The sequence below is a fragment of the Taudactylus pleione genome, unplaced genomic scaffold, assembly GCF_031769625.1.
Source record: "Taudactylus pleione unplaced genomic scaffold, aTauple2 ptg000519l, whole genome shotgun sequence".
Taxonomy (NCBI): Eukaryota; Metazoa; Chordata; class Amphibia; order Anura; family Myobatrachidae; genus Taudactylus; species Taudactylus pleione.
The window spans coordinates 6,209,863-6,232,631 of record NW_028284921.1 but is presented as its reverse complement, the minus strand read 5'-3'; the positions used below and the strand labels follow the sequence as shown (position 1 = coordinate 6,232,631).

The 22,769-nt window shown below is 47.1% G+C and overlaps 1 protein-coding gene across 2 annotated transcripts in view; it reads right to left on the bottom strand.

Annotated features, from left to right (window-relative positions):
- Positions 1–22,769, bottom strand: part of GABRB1 (gamma-aminobutyric acid type A receptor subunit beta1) — a 594,351-nt gene that overhangs the window by 1,170 nt on the left and 570,412 nt on the right. The window lies entirely within an intron of this gene.

Below are 22,769 nucleotides of genomic sequence, written 5' to 3'. Positions count from 1 at the left end.
TCTCGAGACACGGCTCTTTAGATAGAGCAAGCGCTGGAGTCAGCAGGGGAGCCAGCGGGTCAGTGTGAGTCGCTGACAGCTCCGCCCCCCGCAGCCCAGCACTACAGCTCAGGGTTCTCACTGACTCTCCTGTGCACTGCCCTGAGCCCTGGCAGTAGCTGCACGACTCAGAGTGAGTCGCTGACAGCTCCGCCCCCTACACTGCCGATCTCATACAGTACAGAAGTATGATCAGGTCAGATCAGCAGTGTAGGGGGCGGAGCTGCCATTCACTAGCTACCACTGACAGAGAGGCTAGGGGAGGTGGGTGTCTCGGCTCACCAAACACTGACTGACTTGAATCATTCACTCATCTGAATGATTCAAGTCAGTGTGTTGAGACACTCACTCACTAGCCATCTCTATCAGTAAGGAGAGAGGTTCTGCTGGGCTCAGGAGGTGAGTAGTGTTTGCAGCGTGGGGGGGGGCATAGCTAAATCTATGGGGGTCCCATGGAAATTTTCCTACGGGGCTCCCATAGCTCTAGCTATCCTCTTGTCCCTAGCCCTTCATTTACATTTAAGAAAAAAAAAAAAAACAATGTTCTTTTACTATTCATGTAGGCTAAAGCAGTTTTCATTTTTACCTCACTTACTGTAGCATGCTTTTTGGAAACTAGCACAAGATGACAGTGTACAAATATTGTAGATCAGATTGACTGACACATTGATGAACATGGCTGATAAACACAAAAGTACACTGGGTATGTCTGGGGCAACAGAGGACAGCATAGCATGGTTCTACAATATATTCATTTTGTTTACATTGATCTCTTTAATTTTTTATCTTGTCATTACATGGAGGAGAGGGAGGGCAGAGGTGTGTGAGGGATACACAATTGCTTGTTTAGTAGATGCCCTTCTAGATATTGTGATTGCACTGTCACATTGCAGAAAACGATGAATAGTTTTGCACCCAATAACCACACAAACCTTGTTATAATAAATAATGATTTTCTCTGGGAAAGAAATAGTTGGTAAGAGCCAGGTAGCTAAAAAATAAACCACTCGCATTACAAAGCACACACAATATGAATAGTTTGGTGTATAACTACAGTAGAAGCCTCTTACATGGATATATTTATAAGAAGATTTAAATGATGTATTACTAATGATCTATGGCTATATATACTTATTCCAAACACTGATTTTACAACTGTATTATTTTTCTCTTCTGTGATGGGAATCATTTCAATGATATTTGATTGTATTTGTATACTACCAACATATAAAGTTGACCGGTTTAACATTTAGAAAAGTGCAGAATCCATCTCTCACTAAGAACATTGCCTGGTGCGACACCATATGTTATGTACTGTATACTTTGCCTATACAAGTTTGGGAAACAGAATTAAAGAAGACAGCACTAGGTACACATTTGCACTTCAGGACAGCACTGAGGATTTCTCTTTATTATCTCTTACATGGTTTCATTATATGCATGGGCGTAGCTATAGTGTGTGCAGGTGGGTCCATTGCTATGGGGCCCAGTGGTTTAGAGGGCCCAAGGCCAGGGCATATAGTTGTCTACCAAGTTCTCAGAAGTGCCTGCTAAGCAGTTGGGTGACATTCCATTTTCAGTGAGTGATGTGTGTAGTAGATGGTATAATCGAAAGGGGGCACTGTAATGTGGCATAATCATAACTGGGCACTGTAATGTTATATAATATGAGCAGGGGCACTGTAATGATGCACAGTATGAACTGTGCGCAATACAGTGTGGTATAATATGAATTGTGGGCACTACAATGTGGCATTAAATTAACAGGGAGCCCTACAACGTTGCATAATATGAATTGGGGCCAATACAATGTGGCATAATATGAACTGGGGCACTAAAATGTGGTATTAAATTAACTGTGGGCACCTCAGTGTGGCATAATATGTTTTGGGGACACTATGGCATGATGTGAATTAGGGGAACTGTGTGGTATAATGTGTACTGGCAGCACTACAAAATGTGGCATACTGTGAACTACAGCACTACTAAGGTTCATAAAATGAACAATTGCTGCAAAGAGAGGTGTCTCTCGCTAGAAGTATTAAGCTGGGTACACACTATATGATGTGTACCACACCGACGGAGCAACATATTGTAATGATTATCACGCCGTCTGTGTACACACTGCAGGATCTGGTGTACAACTGTGCGATGTATCGTTCCATGCTGCACGTAGCAGCTTTGCATCCTTCATTGCATCGTTCTATCGTGCAGCATAGCAGATGGAACAATGCGATGAATGACCGCCTTGCACGCGCAATCAGGCGTACAAACTATATATGATCCGTCAGGGTCAGAACTGTGGGAGATAATGGAGGCGCCTGCCGCCAGGCTCAAGCACTGAAGGGGCACCTCCTCCATTGCCCACAATATATTCACCCCACTTAGGGCTGTAGTGTACAGTCACGGCGGCCCAATACATGGCACCTCTTCCTGGCAAATGAGAGGCCTTTATACACTAGCGGAGAGCTCCATGTCAGACCATCAGCTGCCGCCTCCGTCTATCTATAGTCTGTCACTACTCATTGGTGTTGCTGCTCCTCAGTAGCTTCTTTTGTCAGTATGACAAGTCCTGCGCCCCTCACCCACAACGCTCTGTCTCACTCCTCCATACAGTGTAAGCGGCTGTGATGGAGGGGCACCAAATAAGAACTTGCCTCCGGGCATCTGAGATGAACTTACGTCACTGCGATCCATATAGTATATCGTTCCGATCCACGTTGGAATGATATATCTTATAATGTGTAACCAGTTTTATGTTGGGGGCCCCTGCAAAATGTCGCTGTGGGGCCCACAAATTTCTGGCCACCCCGATTATTTACTGTAGTTTTAGTTTGCCTAACTACAGCTCTGTCTGAGATCTGTTGTTTATTTCATATTTAATTTGAAATAAATGTTCCTTAAATATGTTTTTTTTTTTTTTTTTGCAACAACTTGCTCACTAGGAAACTTCAAAACAAGGAAGAATATAATGTTACATCGCCTGCTAGCTTATTTTGCTGGCGAGGTGGATATTTCAGTAGGTGAAGGTGAAATATTGCCTAATAAACACTACCTTGATTTTAAAATACTCAGCAGAAACATAATAGAGATGGATGGTTGGAAAATTAGTTGAAGGCTGTAAGTAAAGGCTAAATGTACAGCTGTGAGATAGACTTGCTAGTGTAAGTGATAACAGATTGGCTACAGAAATGCTGAATAGTCAGGGTAGGACAGTAAACTGTTAAGAAGGGAATTGGGAACAATGTTCTGTGGGCCTGATTCAGCAGTGGATGGAATTGCAAAGCCGCACACAAGAGGCTTTGCAATTCCGTCCTGCTAAAATTCAAATACTGCAGGAAGTGTGTGAAGTGAAGAGATGCCTCCTGTCAGCATCTGTGATCCCAGCGCAGCGACCGAGGTAACAGTCTGGGATCAACATCGTGACTATGGGTAACGCAGGCTGGCCAGCTGGCCAGTTTCCCTCCCGGAGCCGGCGATTTCAGGGAACACAGACTGTTCTCGCACCTGCACTGCCCCACAAACGCCTTTGCCTGTCAGTCAGGTAGAGGCACTGGGGAGCCTGCGTGCAATCTCACAGAACCTGTCCTGCACATGCGCAGAATGGGTCCTGCGCATGCAGATTCCCGATAATCAGGAACCTACGTGAAAACCCTTCATCCTCTGCTGAATCAGCCCCTGTGTCCTTATATATTTTAAAAGAATACCGTTTGGATAATCAGTTATTTACTTTTTACAGTATAGGGGCTCATTAGAAGTGGACACATTTTTCTGAATGTACAGTATAAAGGTAAAAAACGTACCTGAACAAAAAGGCATCTAGGTGCAAGCAATATCTTGAATTAGATGTATCTTAAGATGTGTCAAGCTCAAAAACAGTCTAATTTACACTAGATATATGTCAATAGCACAAGAGAAAATATTGTCTTGACAGTTATTAATAAATGCGAACGTCAAACTGTCAATTTCAGTAATTAAATACAACACAAATATCAAATAAAAATACAAATTAAATTGACTTAAATAAATTTAAATACAAATGTGTCAAAACACACAATAAACCTAAGCGCTGTCAGAGAGCTGCTTGTATATAAGGGATGTAAGCCCCTAATGCAAATATGAGAATGAAAAAGAAAGGAATACCAGCGATACTAAATAGGAAACTATTCGAACAAATACCAATGGACAGTTGATATCACAATTAAGAAAATTTTATAAATTGCAACAATCCTATGATGCATTGTAGGTACATAAAATATGTTACTAAAATTGCCACATACAGTATTAGTATAGATGAACCATATTGGTAATTCCTTAATGGATACTCCTTCCATATATTACACAGTCATGTGCTGGCTGAAATGGAGATATATGACTTTAAATGTCGCTTAGGCCATGAAATTACCGGTTATGCTCCTGAGGAAGCTGGATGCGATTTGAGCCAGTGAAACGCGTTGAGCCTTTAGACCTATAGAGCTACTCCAATCCACTCACTGGCTATACGGACCTTTGGACTTCATCAAATCCCTGTTTACTTTGCTGTTACAATAATTTTCCAGTGGAACACCACAGCCCTGAGAATTTCTGCATCGGCTACTGCATGCCACCAAGGACTGTGAATAATTCCATTATACATACCGGTAATTTCATTGCCAGTGAAATCAGACACCATCCTTTCCCATGGCCACAAGATGTAATAATTATCAAATGCATTTACAGGGGATCTCCCCTTCAGGAATTATATGGGCATTATTTAATGAGAAAACTTTTAAGCAGCCTTTTTGTCATCTGTGGTGGACATGCCTGGCCGGCCAGATCGCTGGTCATCTTGAACGTCTGTTCTGCCATTATCAAAGGCAGTGCACCAAACCCAAACCTGTTTCCATGACATGATGTTATTACTGGGTGTGGCATAAGAGATAGACAGTAATTAGATAGACAATGTCTAGGTAGACACAAAGGGCCAAATGTAATAGGGTGAGAGTTTAGAAAATGTGAGAGTTTAGCAGTAAAGCTCTCACACTAATACATTGATTGAGTTGTATTTTCAATTCAGGAAACATCTGGATGAGATTTTAAATCTTGAGAGTTTTGAGTCTGAAAAACATGCAAGTTTGCCTGTTCTATGACTTTATTACATTGGCTGAGTTTAAAAATCTGAGAGTTTTCTCTCACATTTTCTAAACTCTCACCCTATTACATTTGGCTCCAAATGTTAGACAGAAAAAAGTTTGACAGGGACAAAAGATCGAAACACACAAGCTCGACATGTAAGAAGGTCGACAGGTACAAATGGTTGACAGGGTAAAAAGGTTAATATCCCATAGAAGATGAAATCAAAGGCTGTGCATTTAGATGCACTGGGATCTGCTTTCACCAATCATGCTGTGCATCAGACTGGGGATGAGAGTCCCGTGCTAATGTTACAGTGAAAGATAGAGACAGGCTGCTTCTGATGCCAGTACCAAAAGAGTTTCCTTTGAAGAAGCGACGGCGAAGCGCATCAGGCATCGCTCATGGGTTTTCCCTGTGCGTACAGGGGACCCCAGCACCAACTGACCTTGAACCATTAGGGATCAGCCACTATCAACTACCAGGTACTTGTTCTTGTTGCTGCTCTCTCACCAGTCAAAGCGGTCAGCTCCATCCTGTGCTGCTAAGCAACTGGACCAGTGTCCCGCCTTTTGGTACTGGCAGCAGAAGCAGCCTGTCTCTAGCTTTCACTGTGCCATTAGCATGGGACTCTCATCCCCAGTCTGATGCACTGCATGACTGTCGAAAGAAGATCCCAGTGCATGTACTGTAAATGCACAGCTTTTGATTTTTTCTTCTGTGGGATATTGATCCAAATTACACTCTTTACAGGAACTGTGTTATTTAAATCTCAGGCCCTCATTCAGAGCCGGACGCTCTGAGCAGAGCGCACGCTCTGAATGAGGGCCGTCCTCCATAAAAATGGAGCGTCCTCCTGGACGCTCGTATAGCTGTGGGTCACCACCCACAGCCTATACGAGCGTGCAGGTTGATGGTCGCGATGGTCTTGACACTGCGAGCCGGAGCCTGCGGTTGAGTTTCTCAACCGCAAGGCCCGGAGTGATTTTGGCTCTATCAGAGCCAAAATCACTCCCACTGACATCACTAGTGATGTCAGTGGGCCGGCTTCTGACAGTAGGCGTTCCCTTGGGAACGCCCCCGTCTGGGAGGCACGCCCCCGGCACGCCCACCAAAGGGGGCGTGCTGTCAATCAACATCGACAGCACGCCCCCTTTGATCAGACACAACCAGCGAAGGAAAGTCCTTCGCTCGTCGCGTCTGGCGCATGCGCACGACGGAGCTCCCTCCGTCGTGCGCATGCTCAGTGCACACCATCGACCCACTTGCGAGCGGACAGCCGCTCGCGAGTGGGTCTGAATCAGGCCCTCAGTTCTCTGAGGAATTCCTCATGGATTTATGTACATATATATTTTTGTGGTCTAAGGTCGGTCTTTCTCTTGGCGCAATTCTAATCTGTATATATTTAACCATATATTTTTGTTTATTCTTTTAATATTTTCACCAATATTCACTTTTTAATGTGAATATTTACTATTTATCACTATACTGACACCTTTTCTGCACATTTTTTTCTTTATATGGGTTTTCCTACTCGTCTTATTAATTGTGATTTGTTTACCCTATGTCCAGCACTCATCAGAGTTTTTGGGGACATATATTCATTTATTTAATTAATTATAGTATGTCATTACAGTATGTTGTGCCTTTGATTGTTCTATTTTAATTAATTAATTAAAAGCTATGTTTTAGAATTCCAACAAGGTGTGCCCCTCACAATAGGAGCTCTGTTATTGTTGTATTAGTGTTGTATTTATCTACTCCTAGGGAGCACTATGAGGGGCCGTTCAAGTCAAAATTACAGCTTTCTGGATATGTCATATACCTAAATTATTGCTTTCTGGATATGACTTATGCTAAAATGGATATGATGTATACTGAAATGGATATGACTTATGCTGAAATGGATATGATGTATACTGAAATGGATATGACTTATGCTGAAATGGATATGACTTATGCTGAAATGGATATAACTTATGCTGAAATGGATATGACGTATGCTGAAATGGATATGACGTATGCTGAAATGGATATGACGTATGCTGAAATGGATATAACATATGATGTATGCCGAAATGGATATGACGTATGCCGAAATGGATATGACGTATGCTGAAATGGATATGACTTATGCTGAAATGGATATAACTTATGCTGAAATGGATATGACCTATACTGAAATGGATATGACTTATGCTGAAATGGATATGACCTATGCTGAAATGGATATGACCTATGCTGAAATGGATATGACCTATGCTGAAATGGATATGACCTATGCTAAAATGGATATGACATATGCTAAAATGAATATGACATATGCTAAAATGGATATGACATATAGTGAAATGAATATGACATATAGTGAAATGGATATGACATATAGTGAAATGGATATGACGTATGCTGAAATGGATATGACATATGCTAAAATGGATATGACATATAGTGAAATGAATATGACATATAGTGAAATGGATATGACATATAGTGAAATGGATATAACATATAGTGAAATGGATATGACATATAGTGAAATGGATATGACATATAGTGAAATGGATATGACGTATGCTGAAATGGATATGACATATGCTGAAATGGATATAACATATACTGAAAAGCACATGACAGTGCCAGCCAATCACGGCTCTCTTATATAAGCAGGGCTGCTGAGAAGGAAAAGCAGGAGTACAGTGTGGCATCCCGCACTGTCTCTAGGACTTATTTGACCTACCGGTAGCTGTGTAAGCGTAAGCTGTGGTCTCAGATGCTGGCCAGGTGTTGTGTTGCATCTCCACAAGCCCGCGGGGTGCCTGGCAGACGGGCACCCATTGATGTCCTGCTGTGGGCTGTAGAGTGATGTGGAGAGCTGCAGTGTGGTGCTGTACCACAGTCCCGTGGGGTCAGTCTACTGTGCTGTATGCACTGCCAGGGTGGCCTCGGGGCCTTTTTCAATGACTCCTTGAAAAAGGCCCTGAGGCCGAAATGCGTTGAAGATCAAGCCACCTACACTCACCACCACTACAAGAACTTTAATCAACCATTTATTGCTACACCGAATCCAGGCCACAGAGGATCCAGCACTGTACAACCCGGCAAACCTTGGGTCCCCCTTGCCCGCTCTGGCAGTGCATACAGCACAGTAGACTGACTCCACGGGACCATGGGGCAGCACCACACCGCGGCTCTCTGCATCACTCTACAGCCCACAGCAGGACATCGACGGGCGCCCATCTGCCAGGCACCCCGGGGGCTCACAGAGGTGCAACGCAACACCTGGCCAGCATCTGGGACCACAGCTTGTGCTGCACAGCACCACAGACATCACTCCACCTATCGGTAGGTCAAACAGGTCCCAGAGACAGTGCGGGATGCCGCCAACTGCACAAGCTACAGGACTTGAACAACACCCCATGCATCCCGGTTCCGGAAGACTGAGACCATAGGTCCAGCAGGGGAATGTGCAGGAGTAAGGACCGCTTGGATAGCAGCCCCCTCAAATGGTCTACCCACTCCCCAACCGAGGATCGCACAGAGCCATCTGCTCATCCCCACACCCCATAATGGAACCACATAGGGAAGCACTGTGTCTTACCGAATAAAACAGGTTAGATTCCACACTTACTGTCTGCCTCATTTTTTCTCACCCACACACCCACTAACATAGCTTCCATTTAGCCCCAATACACAAACCCCTCTCCTCTCCATCTCCCCTCCCCACATTCCCCTTGCCCCCCCCTCCCCAGCCAATTCCCCCATACCATCGTATCACACACACCCAGCAGGAGCGCACGTGTACCCCTTTTTCCTCATATTCTACCTGCAAGCATTGGTACTCCTGTTAATATCATGTTGCTGAACCTGCCCACTTCCCGTCAGTCCCCTATCCTCACCCCATCACTCCTCTACTTTCTCTCCCTCAGACCTTCCCTCTATTATCCTCGGTGACTTCAATATTCCTATTGATATCCCCACAGAATCTACCGCCTCCAAACTACTCACCCTCACTTCCTCATTTGGACTCTCCCAATGGACCTCCTCACCCTCCCATGCGAGTGAGCATTTGCTTGATCTGGTATTCACTCACTGTTGTGATATTTCTGCCTACTCCAATTCCCCATTCCGCCTCTCTGACCATCACCTCCTCTCAATTAACCTATCCCTCTCTCCCTCCCCTCCTCTACCTCCCAGAGCCACCATCACTAAGCGTAACATTGAAGCTATTGACACTGCTTTCTTTTCTTCCCTACTTGACTCACTTCTCTCCCCTATCCTCTCTTTCTCCTGCGCTGAACAAGCTGCTTCCCTATACAATGCCTCCCTTACTTCTGCTCTTGACTCTGTTGCTCTGGCGATCACTACTCACCCTCGCAAATCCACACCTCAACCCTGGCATTCCAAATGCACCAAAGACCTGCAAAAATATTCACGAACCGCCAAGTGACAGTGGAGAAGATCACGCTCTCAGGCAGATTTTCTCAATTTCAAATTCATGCTGTCATCCTACAGTGCTGCCCTTTCCCTCTCTAAACAGTCATATTTCAAGAATCTCATCTCCTCCCAGTCCTCATATCCCCAGCGTCTCTTTTCCACCTACAACTCCGTCCTCTGCCCACCCCCTCCTCCCCTCCTTGCTCTCTGCCACTGAGTTTGCTACATATTTCACATCTAAATTGATTCTGTACGTCAGGACATCATATCCAACCAGTCCCCCAGCTCTCCACCTCCTCCTTTCCTGGATCACCCCTCCCCATCCATTTTACCGACTCTGACATCCTTCTCCCCTGTGACTGGAGAGGAAGTTAAGGCCCTTATCCAGTCCTACCCCCCTTCCACCTTTCCCCTATCCCCTCCCACCTCCTCCGCTACCTCTCTCCTTCTGCCTGCTCCCATCTTGCCCACCTCCTTAATCTCTCCCTCTCTTCTTGCACTGTTCCTTCTGCATTCAAGCATGCCCTTGTCTCCACCATTCTTAAAAAACCTAACCTTGATCCTAACATTCTCTCTAACTACTGACCAATCTCTCTCCTCCCTTTTGCCTCCAAACTCCTTGAGCGTATTGTTTATAGCCGCCTCACCACATTTCTTTCCTCCCACTCCCTCCTTGACCCTTTTCAGTCTGGCTTCCGTTCTCTACACTCCACTGAAACTGTCCTCTGAAAAGTCTGCAACGACCTCCTTGCTGGAAAATCCAAGAGCCACTACTCCCTGCTCATTCTCGACCTCTCTGCTGCTTTTGACACTGTGGACCACCCTCTACTGCTGCATATTCTTCACTCCCTTGGTCTACGTGACACTGCTCTCTCCTGGCTGTCCTCCTACCTCTCTGAACGTTCCTTCTCTGTTTCCTCTCATGACGATTCCTCCCCCCCACAGCCTCTTACAGTAGGTGTTCCCCAAGGTTCTGTTCTTGGACCTCTCCTATTCTCTCTCTATACGTATTCTCTAGGTAAACTCATCAGCTCTTTTGACCTCCATTATCATCTCTATGCTGATGATACTCAGATCTACCTCTCCTCACCTGATCTGTCCCCCTCTCTACTGACTCATATCTCTAACTGTCTCTCTGCTATCTCTTCCTGGATGTCCCAGCGATTTCTCAAACTTAATATGTCTAAGACTGAGCTGATAGTCTTCCCACCCTCCCACATAACATCATGTCCCACTACTTCTTTATTAATAGATGGCATAACTATCTCATCTAGTCCCAAAGTGTGTTGTCTTGGAGTCATCCTGGACTCTTCCCTCTCCTTCAAGCCACACATTCAGAACCTCTCGCAGTCCTGTCATTTCCATCTCAAGAATATTTCCTAGATCAGACCCTTTCTCACCCAGGATGCTACCAAAACCCTTGTACATTCACTGGTCATGTCCAGATTGGACTACTGTAACCTTCTCCTAGCTGGCCTCCCCAAATCCCATCTCTCTCCTCTCCAGTCTGTGGTAAATGCTGTTGCTCGGCTCATCTTCCTCTCCAAAGGCTCTACATCTGCCTCCCCTCTCCTACAAGCCCTCCACTGGCTCCCCTTCCCTTTCAGAACCCAATTCAAGGCTCTCACACTCACTTACAAAGCCCTCACCCTATCTTCTCCCATTTACATCTCTGATCTCATCTCCCTTCACTCTTCTGTCAGTCCTCTTTGTTCACTTAGTACACGCCACTTTTCATGCCAATTGATTACTTCCTCCCACTCCCGCCTCCAAGATTTTGCCCATGCTGCTCCTCACCTTTGGAACTCCCTCCCTCTCCCCATCAGACTCTGAACCTCTCTACAATCTTTCAAATGAGCTCTTAAGACCCACTACTTCATTAAAGCCTTCCTGCTCTCATCCTAACTTGCTGCTACATCTTCCTTTCTCCCCGCCTACCCCATCTGTGTCACTCCTGTTTGTCATCCCCTCCCTTAAATAATGTTAGCTCTTTCGAGCAGGGCCCTCTACCTTCATGTGCTTCTCCCTACTGTAATTTAATTTATCTCTTACTCCCCACTAGGGTAACTAACACTTGGCTGCTTATGCGGGCATAAAGGTTGCTAATATAGCAATGTTTATCCATGTCCTGTATTGTATTGTAAGTCAATGGTTACTTATTTGTCTATGTACTGTGTAAGGCGCTGCGGAACACTTGTGGCACCATATAAATAAGCGCGGCCCACCCCTCTTACTTGTACAGTGTGGCAGAGCTGGAAAGTGGAGGTGAGTGCTAACACTATAGTCAGTGGTGTAATAACTTTGCTGTGCTGATGATGGTAATGTAACACATAACTACTACTGCATGTACTATTAGTTATAGCTGCAGATAGGAGACTGCCTCTTTTCAGCTTTTTTCTCCTGTGAGGATCGTGCTCCTGCTGCAGGCAGGTTATGTATTAATGTTACTTTCACTTCCTTTCTGTCCTCATTCTCTCTCATCTCAGCTCTTTCTTTACTCTCCTTTCTCTTCTTCTCTATGTCTGATTTCTTGCCAGTACCCCAGGTCCCTGCTCATGTTAGGGAGTGCCCTGACTCCCAGCAAGATGGCTCCTTCATAATCCAGCAGGTGGGGTAGGATTCCTCTATTGTCTGGCTAATGTACTGTTACTGTATGCAGGCTGCTGGGTCAGAGATTTATAGTCTGCCACAATCGGCAATAGGCTGTGGTTGTCACACCCCATACATGCACAGCATTATTATAACACTTACATGGCTTTGTGTGTTTATTTAGTGCATATACTGTATAGGTACTGTATGGGCATGTCTACATACAATTCTATGTCTAGGGCTTTATATTGTGTATGTATGTATGTATGTATACATGGGCAACGAGAGGGGGGGAGTGGGTACAGTTTACCCAGGCCTGGACTTGCTAGAGGAGCCCGGCGTGGCCCCCCCCTCCCTCACAGCAGCTCAGCACACAGCTTGTGCTGGGCTGCAGCAGCCGGAGCAGTCTCCTATGGCTGTGGGGGGGAGCGATCACACTGATCGCGCCCCCCCTGCTTAGCGCTGGGCTGATATATTTTTGTGTTTTTTCCAAGGGGTCGTGGCCACACGTCCAGCGATTAGGCCATGCCCCCTCCTTTACCCGGGACTGGCCAGGCTCTCTACGGCCCTGTATGTATGTATTTATTCTGCCACTCACAAGTAGCGGAAGAATAAATACATACATACATACACAATATAAAGTCCTAGACATAGAATTGCACGTAGACATGCACATACAGTACCTATACAGTATATGCACTAAATAAACACACAAAGCCATGTAAGTGTTATAACATACCTCCCAACTTTTGCAGAGTTCCACTCGGGACATCTACGCGGCGAAGCTTTCCTGAAAAGGGGTGTGACCTATGTGAAAAAAGGGCGTGACCTAGCGGCACGCCCTGTTTACATTGCTAAGGGGCGTGCCCAGCATCTCCGAGATGCTGGGCTGCCCCCGGACTTCCCCCCATACTGTGAATAATATGAGATATGGCAAGAACTTACCATTGTTATCTCTATTTCTACGAAGTCCATAGGGTTCCACAGGACTCCCGCCCTGTCGAACCTGTACTCCAGATGGGCTTTGATCTGGTCACCGTTTTTCTGTCTCCTTCTGGTGAGAATGTGATTCTTGTGTGTTCCAGACTTTCTTCTCTCTCTTTCTTCTCCTCCTCCAGCCTATGGCTTGTTATATAACTGGTTTGCCTTGGCTCTGGGGCGGGTTATAGAAGGGGGACCCCAGTCCATAGGGTTCCACAGGATATCTTGGGGTATAGGCGGATGATGTCAGACATAGGACACCACAGAGTTCAAGTTTTCAGCCTCCCAGGATGCACTGGGATCCCCCTTCTATACCCCGCCCCCAAGCCAAGGCAAACCAGTTATGTAACAAGCCATAGGCCGGAGGAGGAGAAAAAGTCTGGAACACACAGGAATCACATTCTCACCAGAAGGAGATGGAAAAACCGGTGACCAGAACAAAGCCCATCTGCAGTACAGGTGAGACAGGGCGGGAGTCCTGTGGAACCCTATGGACTTCGTAGAAATAGAGCTAACAAGGGTAAGTTCTTACCATATCTCATATTTTCTACTTCAGGGTCCATAGGGTATCCACAGGATACCTTGGGGATGTCCCAAAGCAGTATCCTTTAAGGGTGGGGATGCTCCTGTGCTGAAAGGGGAATCCACCACCCAAAGGAAGCATCCTGAGAGGCGAAGGTATCGAATGCATAATACCTTAAAAGGTATGGACAGAAGACCACGTGGCTGCCTTGCAAAGCTGAACAGCAGAGGCACCACATAGAGCTGCCCATGAAGGACCCACAGACCTAGTGGAATGAGCCCTAACAGAGGATGGAACAGGAAGGCCTTCATGAATATAAGACTTAGAAATAGCCATGCAAATCCATCCTGCCAAAGTTTGCTTAGTGGCAGGCCCTCCCTTCTTACGGAAGCTATAGAGGACAAACAAGGAGTCCGACTTCCTAAAAGAATTGGTACGGTCAACATAAATCCTTAGAGCCAGTACCACATCTAAGGTGGCCTCACCAACCGAGAGGTTTAAAGGCCGGCACTATGATTTCCTCGTTAATGTGGGAACTAGATACCACCTTTGGGAGAAAACCAGGGCGAGTGTCCCTATGAAAAATGAAAAAGGGAGGCCGACATGAGAGAGCCCCCAATTCTGAAACCCTTCTGGCTGAAGCAATGGCCAGAAGAAATACAGTCTTAGCTGTAAGCCATTTCAAATCCACTGAGCCCAGTGTTTCAAATTGCAGTCCTTGGAGAGCCCTCAGGACCACAGCAAGATCCCAAGGAGCCACTGGAGGAACAAAGGGAGGCTGAACACGAAGTACACCTTGCAGAAAGGTGCGGACATCAGGAAAAATAGCAATCCTACATTGAAACCACACTGACAGGGCAGAAACCTGCAGCTTCAGAGAAGCAAGGCGAAGACCGTGATCTAAGCCCACCTGCAGGAAAGCCAACACCCTGGATATCCGGAACACCTGAGGATCAAAGGCTCTAGGGTGACACCATTCAAAGAAAGTATGCCATACTCGATGGTAAATTCTTGCAGATGCAGGCTTCCGAGCTCTGAGCATGGTGTTAACTACAGACCTGGAAAAACCCCTGGACCTCAAGTCTCAACAGCCATGCCGTCAAAGACAAACGACCCAGGTCCGGGTAATGGCAAGGACCTTGAGACAACAGGTCCGGACATAGAGGCAACAGCATTGGAGTGTCTAAGGAGAGACTCTGAAGATCTGAGTACCAGTGCCATCTGGGCCAAGCTGGAGCTATCAGCAGCAGCATGCCACCTTCTTGCTTGAATTTGCGAATCACTTGAGGAAGAAGGGAGAACAGAGGGAAGTGGTACGCAAACTGGAAGGTCCACCGGACCAACAGAGCTTCTACCAGAAGTGCCTCTGCATCTCTTGTTCTTGACCCATACACAGGTAGCTTGTTGTTGTGTCGGGAGGCCATGAGGTCTATCTCTGGAAGGCCCCACTTGTTCACCAGGAGTTGAAACACCTCCTGGTGAAGAGACCATTCTCCTGGATGCACGTCTTGATGGCTGAAATAGTCTGTCTCCCAGTTGAGGACTCCTGGTATGAACACTGCCGAAATGGCAGGGAGATTGCCTTCTGCCCAAGCTAGAATGCGGGACACCTCCGTCAGGGCTGTCTGACTGCGGGTCCCTCCTTGGCGGTTTATGCAAGCCACTGTGGTGGCATTGTCTGACTACCCCTGCATGGGTTTTCCGTGCAGGACATGTCTTGCTTGCTGGAGAGCTTTGAATACTGCCTGAAGTTCCAAGATGTTTATCAGAAGCGCAGATTCTGCTGGCATCCACCTTCCCTGGAAGAAGTGCGGACCCATCACCGCTCCCCAGCCTCGGAGACTGGCGTTCATTGTCAGAAGGGCCCAGTCCGCAATCCAAAAGGGGTGCCCCTTGTTCAGGTGAGCAGTGTGCAGCCACCAGGCCAGAGACAGACGTACCTCTGGAGAAAGCACCATTGTCTGTGTCTTTATCCAATGGGGAAACCCATTCCATCTGGAGAGGATCAACTTCTGCAGAGGTCTGGAGTGAAACTGGGCATACTCCACCATGTCGAACATCGACACCATGGATCCCAGTAACCTCATCGCCGAATGATTAGACACCCGGCAACTCTGCAGGCAACTGCGTACTTTTGCCTGTAATGCAGAGATCTTTTCCTCTGTCACAAAGATCCTCTGTTGGGAGTCCAACAGGGCTCCGAGATGGAGCATCCTCTGTGAGGGAACCAGGGAGGACTTCTTCCAGTTTACCAGCCAGCTATGAGTCTGCAACACAGAGACTGTCAGTTGCAGATAGCACTGAAGTATCTCTGGAGACCCTGCCAACAACAGGTCGTCCAGATAGGGCAACAAGCGGATCCCCTGCATCTGCAAGTGGGCTGCCATAACTGCCATGACTTTGGTAAACACTCGAGGTGCCGTGGCCAGACCAAAGGGCAGTGCCTGAAACTGGAAGTGTTGGTCGGCCACTGCAAACCTGAGGAAACATTGGTGTGCTGAAACAATGGGGATATGCAGGTAAGCGTCCTGAATATCTAGCGACACCATAAAATCCCCAGGCTCCATCGCTAAAATGATGGAATGCAGGGTCTCCATCCAGAACAGAGGAACCCTCAAGAATTGTTGAGGGATTTGAGGTTGAGGATGGGCCGGTAAGACCATTGGGTTTCTGTACCAGAAAAAGATTGGAGTAATACCCCGATCCCCTCTGGGACAATGGAACCGCCACTATAACTCCAGCCTGGAGCAGAGAGTGTAACACCTTCCGGAATACCAGGGCCTTGTCTTGATCTGACTGACAGCCCGTGGTGAAAAATCGGCTGGGAGGCTCCGCCGGAAGGAGAGGGCATATGCCCGAGAGACCACTTCTTTTACCCAAGTGTCCATGGTGGTGAGACACCAGCACTGTGCGAACTGAAGAAGCCGGCCTCCCACTTTGGGGTCCCCCAAGGAGAGGCCCATCCTGTCAGGTGGAAGGCTTATCATCCGACTTGGAAGCAGGACATCTTGTACTCCAAGCCTGCTTCTTAGGCTTGGCAGATTTCTTGGCCCCTGACTGTCTCGGAAAGAACTGTACATTGGACTTACCCAGGGCCCTATAGGGCCAAAAGGACAAAGAACCCGACCCTGATGGGACTGTAGCCGATGGCAGACACGCAGACTTAGCTGCTGCCATAGTGGCCACAATTTTGTCCAGATCAGGGCCAAACAGGACCTGTCCATTAAAAGGCAAGCATTCCAAACCTTTTTGGAATTTGTGTCGGCTTTCCAAGAGCACAACCATAGGGTGCGGCGAGCCGCCACCGCTACCGAGGAGATTCTGGAAGTGAGGAGACCTATATCCGAGGCTGCCTCACTAATGTACGTGGCTGAGTTTCTGAGATTACCCACTAACTCCACCTGCTCAGGTGAAGAGTCAGTGTCCAGAGATGCCTCCAAGCTATCAGCCCAACACTCCATGGCTCTGGCCACCCAACACACAGCCATAGCCAGTCTGGACGCCCCCAGCAAGGGAATAAATGGATTTCAGGCATATTTTCACCTTGCGATCTGTAGCATCCTTTAAGGAGGACATGGAGGGCATGGGCAATGTATCACTCTTCACAAGGCATGTGACATGAGAGTCCACTTGCAGAGGAGTTTCCCACTTGAAAAAATAATTATCCGCAAAGGGGTATGCAAAGGCCAAATGTTTTTAAGGCTGGTACCGCTTACCCGGATTTTTCCACGCCTCCTCTAAATGATCCACTAACTGACCAGATAGAGGAAATACAGTGGCATCTCCCTTAACATCCTTAAAGAAGGTGTATTTAGATTTAGCCACGGGGGAATTATCATCCTCAATGACCAAGGCCGCACGGACTGCCCATATAAGGCCAGGTATATACACTTTAGACTTAGACTCCGCCTTATTAGTATGGAGGGGCTCCGGGTCTGAAAAGTCAGACATCTCATTGTCATCAGACAACATCATACTGAGCCATCTGAGACACTAAAGGCCGCTTAGGAGGCTGCAATGATGACTACCCCTGTAAAACATCCGACAGGTGTTGCACCGTATTGGACAATGAATTCACCCACGCAGGCTCCTGCGAGACCTGGGGGGGCGAAAGCGGGAGACACTGGGGTACCAGCAACTGCCTGGGGAAGCCCTGCATGGGTGACGACACAACCGACTGCTGTGATAACCCCATCTGGGGGAACGTAGGGGGAGTCGCTAGCTGGCCCACAAGGGTTGTAAGTGCCTTAGCAAAACAAGCCTAGGGCGGTTCCTGCACAGGTGCAGTGACAGAAATCGGGTGTGATATAAGATAACACGCCCTACATAACCCCTCAGTGTTTCCATCACTCTCCGCTAATGGTACATTACATGTGGTACACATTAGCTGAAGAGGAAAATCACGTTTACTCTCAGACATGATGAGTGTAATGTAGTGTGGAATCGGTATGAAATACCGCCGGCCGCATGGCTGGCAGTTCGATTCCCGGCATCGGCAGGCCGACAGATTAGCAGAGCCCGGCAGAGGAAGCTCGACAGCGCTGGAAATCCTGATCGTCCTAAAGGTAAGTATATTCTATACTAACCTAATCCCCTAACCCTATCCCTCCTTTAGGGTGCCTAACCCTAGCCTCCCCCCCCAAGTTCCTAACCCTAATCCCCCCTCTAAGTGCCTAACCCTAACCTCCCCTTCCCCGCTGCCTGAACCTAAGTCCCCCGGGGGCTGCCTAACCCTAAGTCCCCCCCGGGGGTGCCTAACCCTAACCCTCCCCGTAGCCTAACCTTAAACCTCCCAGGGGGGTGCCTAACCCAAAGTCCCCCTCGGGTACCCTAAACCTAACCCTCCCCTCCCGCGGCTGTCTGCTCATGGCGCTCCTGGCATCCCTTCGATTGGGATGCCGGGCGCCAGTCTCCCGGCATCGGGAAAATGACAGGCGTCTAGATATAGATGCCGGTCATTTATCCCATGCCGTGATAAAGCAGTCAGGAAGCCAGCTGTCAGGATTTCGGCAGCCGGCTTCCCGATTGTATACCCGCAGTGTATGTGACTCCCCTCACAGATAAATGCTTTTACAGTGAGGCAATGAACACCCTGCAACACCTCACCGCAAGGGCTTTAGCAGAGGAAGAACAGGGATAGTAAAATGTCTGAAAGTCAGAAGTGAAAGTACAGGCAGCAGCGTTAGCAGTTATGGAGCGTACACACGGTCAGATTTGTCAGACTTGTCAGATTTGTCAGATGAACGATTGAACGATTAAACGATTTGAACGATTTGAACGATTTTACCAAAGTTTTGAACGATTTGAACGATTGAACGATTTTTGACTGCATTAAAATGAATGGAATCGTCCAAGTCTGACTGCAAACACATCAGATATCAGAAATCGTTATCTGACCATCGGGAACGCGCATCGTTGATCGTCCATCGTTCAGGCATGTCAGATATGAACGATTTTCCTTCAGATATGAACGACTGAACGATTTTTAAATCGTTATCGTTCATATCTGAAGGAAAAATCTGATCGTGTGTATGCACCATTAGTCACATACAATACAGAAATAAATCACCTGCAGTACCAGCACGGAGATCAACTACACAGACACAGAGCCTGGTAGGAAACAGTGCTGCATACTCTGACCTTAATCGCAGGAGAGGTATGCGGGGGGACCCGGACCGCGATGCCACCTTGAATTCAGCGTCCAGCAGCGTTTGCACACTCTTAGAAAATGGCCGCCGAGGAGCAGAGAGGAGGTGGGCCAGGGGGGGGAGTGCTTACACAGCCCGCCAGACCGCTATGGGGAGCCACTGTGCAGCAGGGGAGGCGCCAGCTGTGAGACAGGGAAGGCAGCTCCCCTGACATGCAATTAACCCCTGGGATGCCAGACCTTTGCCGCTCAGCCGCGGCCCGCTGTCCCTGGTGGTCTAGTGGAAGCGCAAGTTAATACCTGGCTCCACGTGCAGACAGTCCCCAGGGAGCCCCCTGTCTGGGGACTTTGGACTGTGTTTCAGCGTGTACTATCCAAGGGACCCCGCCACTTACCTGCCCCCTTGAATCCGGCCACAGTCCGGGTAATTCGGGGTCACCGCTAGCTGTGACCCCAGACACCCACCAGCATCCCCGGATCAGTACCGGCATTCTGGTCTGGCGGGGTGAAGGAGGGACAGCATAGATGTCAGTACTGACTGACTGTACTGTGCAGCTCATCTTGAGCAGCCACAGCTGCCTTGAAGAACTTCAGGGGCCATTACAGCCCCCCTCTGTTATATGGTGATCCGACTCCGAGCTGTGCACCTACGAAACTAGTTTGTCTTGGCTCAGAGGCAGGGTATAGGAGGGAGATCCCAGTGGATCCTGGGAGGCTGAAAACTTTAACTCTGTGGTGCCCAATGTCTGACATCATCCGCCTACACCCCAAGGTATCCTGTGGATACCCTATGGACCCTGAAGTAGAAAGATACTGTGCGCATGCGCACATCTATTCTCGCTCTGCGTACATGCTGCTCTGCTATGCAGAGCAGCAGTGTATGCTTCCACAACTCCCCCCCAACTGCGGGACACTGCAGCCCATGGGTGGGACAGCGGGACAGTCCCAAAAAAACAGGACTGTCCCACTGAATGTGGGACAGTTGGGTGGTATGGTTATAATAATGCTTGGCACGTGTGGGGTGTGAAAACCACAGCCTACTGCCGATTGTCTGACCCAGCAGCCTGCATACAGTAACAGTACATCCAGCCAGACAACAGGGGAATCCTACCCCATCTGCTGGATTATGAAGGAGCCATCTTGCTGGGAGTCAGGGCACTCCCTAACATGAGCAGGGACCTGGGGCACTGTCAAGAAATCAGACATAGAGAAAGAAGAGAAAGGAGAGTAAAGAAAGAGCTGAGATGAGAGAGAATGAGGACAGAAAGGAAAGTGAAAGTACCATTTATACATAACCTGCCTGCAGCAGGAGCACAATCCTCACAGGAGAAAGAGCTGAAAAGAGGCAGTCTCCTATCTGCAGCTATAACTAATAGTACATGCAGTAGTAGTTATGTGTTACATTACCATCATCAGCACAGCAAAAGTTATTACACCACTGACTATAGTGTTAGCACTCACCTCCACTTTACAGCTCTGCCACACTGTTCTCCTGCTCTTCCTTCCAGGAGCCCTGCTTATATAGGAGAGCTGTGATTGGCTGGCACTGTCATGTGCTTTTCAGTGTATGTTATATTCATTTCAGTGTATGTCATATCCATTTCAGTGTATGTTATATCCATTTCATCATGTGTCATATCCATTTCAGCATACGTCATATACATTTCAGTATATGTTATATCCATTTCAGTATATGTTATATCCATTTCAGTATATGTCATAACCATTTCAGCATACGTCATATCCATTTCAGTATATGTTATATCCATTTTAGTATATGTTATATCCATTTCAGTATGTCATATCCATTTCAGCATACGTCATATCCATTTCAGCATACGTCATATACATTTCAGTATATGTTATATCCATTTCAGTATACGTTATATCCATTTCAGCATACGTCATATCCATTTCAGCATACGTCATATCCATTTCAGCATACGTCATATACATTTCAGCATACGTCATATCCAGAAAGCAATAATTTAGGTATATGACATATCCAGAAAGCTGTAATTTTGACTTGAACGGCCCCTCATAGAGCACCCTTGTTTCACATGTATATTTGTATACTTTAAGGCCAACAGATTTATCTACATGGCAATCCCTTATTGACAGAGCCTTGCTGACCTTGGTGCAGTGTTTTCTTCTTAGCCCCCCCTTAGCCTTCCCCTCTCGCCCCCCCTTTTTTCTTTCTACATATTACTGCAGGGTAAAAAGGTTGCAACAAAAATGGTTGACACATGCTTTTTTGTTTTCTAGTCGTAATATTCGCCCTAACCCTCCCCTTGGTGCCTAACCCTAAGCCTCCATCCAGGTGCCTAACCCTAACCGTCGGGGTAGGTGCCTGACCCTAACTGTCCCTTCTAGTGCCTAACCCCAACCCTCCGGTAAGTACCTAACCCTAACCCCAAACTTAACCCTAAAAAAAATAAATAAATCATGTGTCATCCAATTTTTTTCTGGCGACCTTTTGACCCTGTCGATCATTTGTACCTGTCGACTTTCTTACATGTCGACCTTTTGTGTGTTGACCTTTTGTCCCTGTCGAACTTTTGTCTGTCTAACATCTGGTGTCTACCTAGACATTGTCTATCTAATTACTGTCTATCTACAGTCCGGAACCTGTCATTACTGTACACCTTCACAAGTTGGTGATGAATTTCAGCTGCTGATGTGCCCTTTAGATGCAGAAACCTGACCACTATCTGCACCTTAATGTGTGACCATGTTTCCGCCAGCCCCTCCACCTCATGGGCCCCATCTATCTGCGATGGATTGCCGCAATCCTGTGATGCTGCAACGCGGGGTCGCAGAAATCCAACATGTTGGATTTTGCCGATTTGACAATCGCAATCAAAAAATAATCGTGATCGTCAAATTGCGGACATTTAACATGGCAAATGTCTGCGATCTGGCGACGGATCGCAGAACATAGATGGTGGGCGATCGGAAGTTTCCAATGGGCAATGGGAGATTTCCGATCGCATCCCTGCATTGCGACGATCCGTCGCAGCTGTATGGCCACCTTTACAACTGATGCTGGGACAGTATGGCTGATATGAAGCGCAGTCTAGTGGCCACGAGGGGAAGCAGTGATCTACGTGCTCTGGCCTGGTGGGAAATTAGAATGAAATAGAGAACATTACACATGTGAGAGGTCTTGTTACCTTACTTATTGACGTGCCCTCGTACAAATCCTGGAGGCTGCGACATTTGCATAGTTTCTCACAACCACTGCATACAAATGTGCAGCTGCAGTGGCATTAGCATACGTCTCTGAATCAGGCCCAGTACCCATTAGTCTAATAAAAGGAAAATGGGAAAATACTGTAGGCGTGCTTTTAAGAAATTTTGTTAAATGCAACTGTGCAGTATAAACTGGCTATTGGATTACCATGTGCCATTTACTACTTGTAGCTTAAGAACAGCATTCAC